At 47.1% G+C, this 3,970-nt stretch overlaps 1 pseudogene; it reads left to right on the forward strand.

Moving 5' to 3' along the window:
* The first annotated feature begins 2,833 nt into the window (after positions 1-2,833).
* Positions 2,834-3,510, forward strand: LOC138481759 (growth factor receptor-bound protein 2 pseudogene; annotated as a pseudogene).
* Positions 3,511-3,970: the final 460 nt, after the last annotated feature.

The following is a 3,970-nucleotide window of genomic DNA, read 5'->3' on the forward strand; positions in this document are numbered from 1 at the left end:
GTCAGGACCAACAGTGATAAGCGGGCCCAGAGGCTAACCTGCCCTTAGATCTATACACAACAGAGTCCAAACCATCATTCTCCCCTCCAAGCTCATAGATACTGCAGTAGTGCTCCATGCAAGCATGTTCAGTAATCCAACAGTGCAAGGTATTTCAACCCACTGTGCTCCTCCTCCCAATTAAACCCCATACACCTCTAGAATCACCCTTCTTAATAACACCAAACATTGCTCCCCACATGTCATTTTGCCAAACTCCCTTCTTATCCCTCAGAAGTCTACTATGAGCTGTCCTATCTGACCTTAACCCCAAATGAGTTGCCTGATCCTTACACCACACTTCAATAACTAGGTGCACCTGTGCCAATTTGCACTCCTTATCGTACCATGGGGTTAGGAAATTCGGTATGCCCAGGGGCTTCGGCAACTTGGATCCCACAGCAACCACTATCCTTTCATACATATGTATTGAGGAGGCAGCATCACTGGGTTCCAGTGAAGCCACCTTTACCAAAGGGGAAACTAAATCTTGGTACACCTGTGGAAAAATCAGCTCAAAGTCTAGATTTCTCCACTTCAGGTTATGTCTGGAATGGCCCTCAACCTCCAGTGGAATTGCACCCGACTCCGGATTACATACATCGCTGACGGCTCCCTCCAGAGGTGCTCACTCATCACCATAGCCAGAAGGTAGTGATCACTCTCACTTCTACCAACAACACTGAACGTTTTCACATTAGCCCAATCCTCCCAGTTCACCAACATGTAGTCGATCTTAATTTTCCCCTGACTACTTTCAAATGTTGGTGCTGATGGAGCATCCTCCATAAACTGAACACTACAAGCTCTTAAATTAGCTGCCATAAATAGAAGGGCTAACTCTTCTGCATTTCTGTGCTGCCTTGATGGATACACACTGTCGAGTGGTGAAATGTTCCTGTGACTACCCTCCTCCTCCATAATATCCCTGGTTCCATGCAATGGCTCAAACTGCAAATTGAGATCCCCATGGCTACAATCTTCATCACCTCACGTGGGGTTAACCTCAACGTGTTAATCTGCTCAGTTATTTTACAGCTCATATCCGCTCCCCTGCCATATGTTATAGAAGATAAACAACATTTTAGCTGTAGTATCTTTCAGCTTGAGCTTTAATTTCGGTAGGTTGCGTGAAACCGTCTCCACCATATTAGCCAACAGAAACAAGGAGGCCTCTACCCATATAACCAGACCGCAGCTAGGGCACCCCTTCCCTCCTTTATGTGACGAGACTGCGAAAGTGACATACCCCTGGATGTGCAGAGCTTCGACCCCCCCATGTCTCTTGGAGACAAATTACATCATGTGTTTTTTGACCCAAGCAATATTCCATGATAGGACCTGTACTACAGGGTTAACTTGCTCAGAATATGAGATTAGATTTTGAATTGGGGTAATACTATCTACCCCATTACTGTTGTCAGCCATTGTTTCAGTGCACAAACGCTTGTGGGCCCGACTAGATATTACAGCCTATACATCCTGCTCCAGAATCTCTAAGGAGATAGGGTAGCCCTGGGTTGCCCTGACCATCAGTTCCAGTGGGTTTGGATTAAGCCACTACTCATTTGCATCAATCTCTGCTTGACTCCAGGCAACAGAAGTTGGTCACATCCTGCCTCAATTCCCACCTGATATATGTAGTACTTCCAGGCCCGCAAGGATGCCGTCTGGGTAAAACCACATTACAGTGACCACCATCACAACCAGTGACCGGGCAATGGTCCGATCCTGTAAGGCGGCCTCCCAGTCCCCAACTACTAGCTCTTATTGCCCACGGAGGCAGACACATTTGAATTTTTATGGGCAAGCCATTTGGAGTTAGGGAACGCTGTTCCATTTCAAGTAGTTCTTGGACCAATACATTGTACTTTAACTGAACTTTAATTGCATCTACTACACGCAACCCCACAAGACTTACAGACCCAATAATGTCACTACAGATCATCGAGAGGCAACCTCTTTTAGTTTGCATCCAGTGGGTGACTTTGTTGACCAATCCCTCACTCCACTCCTGGGCATTAACCCCAAGTTTGGGAACATTCACTGGAAAGAAACAAGGGTGGCCACTCAAGTTTGCCAACCCTGATGAAATATAATTTCCTAACCCGGGTGGGGGGCTTTACAGGATTTACTTTGGCTGCCCTATCTCTTATGGTCTGACTAACCAGAGCAAAACCAGCCTTCGTCGGTGAATGATTACCACTGTACAACCCCCTACGTTTACCCAATGATACATAGGACACCTTACCCTTATCCTTTAATATTGGTTTTTACAACCCTCACAGCCGCTAGATCCAACTGCCCTTGTTCAACTAACAGAAGGGTCAACGGTTGGCCAGGTAGAGGGTGGGGAAATAGCTGTCAATGCCCACTATTCTCGTGCCTCCAGTCCCCTCGCTGTCACGCACCGTCAGGTTGTGGGCGGTTCTTGCTAACCCCCACCAGTCTTGCACAGTTTCTCATTTCCCTTTCCCGGTTCTCACGAGAGCTGACGCCGTAGACAGTCTGGTGGAGCGGAAGCTGCAGCTGGAAGGAGCAGTGACTAGTGGGCAGGGTCCCAGTGGGGGACGGGGGGATGCCTCCTTTTTTCAAATGCGACTTTCACTTGGATACCTGCCGCAGAGCAGGTGAAGCTGGTATAGAGCAGGGTTGCTCTGGCAGCAAAGTGACAGAACCAAGACAGCTTTTGCCAAGAAGAATGTCTTGCAGGCAGCTGCACGGGCCGTGGGGAGTGGGATTTCTTTCTCTCTACCCCATCTCAGGATTTTTAGAACAATTAAACGCTTGGAGAATGGAAGAAATCACGAAGTACGACTTCAAAGCTACAGCCGATGACGATCTGAGCTTTAAGAGGGGCGACGTGCTAAAGGTTTTGAAAGAAGAGTGTGACCAAAACTGGTTTAAAGTTGAGTTCAGTGGGAAAGACGGATTCATCCCCAAGAACTAAATAGAAGTGAAACCCCACTCGTTGTTTTTTGGGAAAATCCCACACGCAAAGGCAGAGGAGATGCTGGGGAACCAGAGGCACGATGGGGCATTTCTTATACGGGAAAGTGAGAGTGCACTGGGGGACTTCTCCCTCTCCGTCAAGTTTGAAAATGCTGTCCAGCACTTCAAGGTGCTGAGGGACGGTGCTGTAAAGTATTTCCTTTGGGTTGTGAAGTTTAATTCTCTAAATGAGCTGGTAGACTACCACAGAGCCACATCTGTCTCAAGGTCCCAACAGATATTTCTCCCGACATTGAGCAAGTGCCACAGCAACCGTTTTACGTCCAGGCCCTTTTCGACTTTGACCCACAGGAGGGTGGGGAGCTGGGCTTCCGCCGTGGGGACTTCATCCAGGTTATTGACAACTCAGAAGGGTTGTGAATAACCTGGATGAAGTCCCCACGGTGGAAGGGAGCCTGTCACGGAATGACGGGCATGTTTCCTTGCAAATATGTTACACCTGTGAACCACAACGTCTAAAGAGGATCAGGATATTTAATAAGTAACAGAGGAGCGAGGACCCCGTCAATAAAAACAGCCACATACTTTCCACCGATGGAAAAGCCTTCGAATTGCGGGCTGTTTGTCCTCCCCCCTCTGAAGGAGGAAGGCCTCTTGTAACGAAACTTTTGGGGTTCACTTTGAAAGGAACGATTGGTTTTGAATGCCAAAATTTACATTTAAATTAAGTAAGAGAATTTTTTTATAAATAAGATTTCCACACTGCTCATGTGCCCTGCGCCTTCTGCACATCCCTTTTCTATCCTGCTCTGTGTGGTGTCTCTAGTTGCATGCAATTTGCTATATAAAGCACTCACAATAATGATACATGTTTAAATGCTGATAATTTCTCTATGCAAAGGGGTTCTTGGATTATTTGATCTGGTCCAAGAAGATGCACAGTTTTATTTGTCTCATTCCAACACCCCAGTGTTTTCAC

The sequence above is a fragment of the Ambystoma mexicanum genome, chromosome 5p (genome assembly GCF_040938575.1).
Source record: "Ambystoma mexicanum isolate Mex_15411 chromosome 5p, UKY_AmexF1_1, whole genome shotgun sequence".
Taxonomy (NCBI): domain Eukaryota; kingdom Metazoa; phylum Chordata; class Amphibia; order Caudata; family Ambystomatidae; genus Ambystoma; species Ambystoma mexicanum.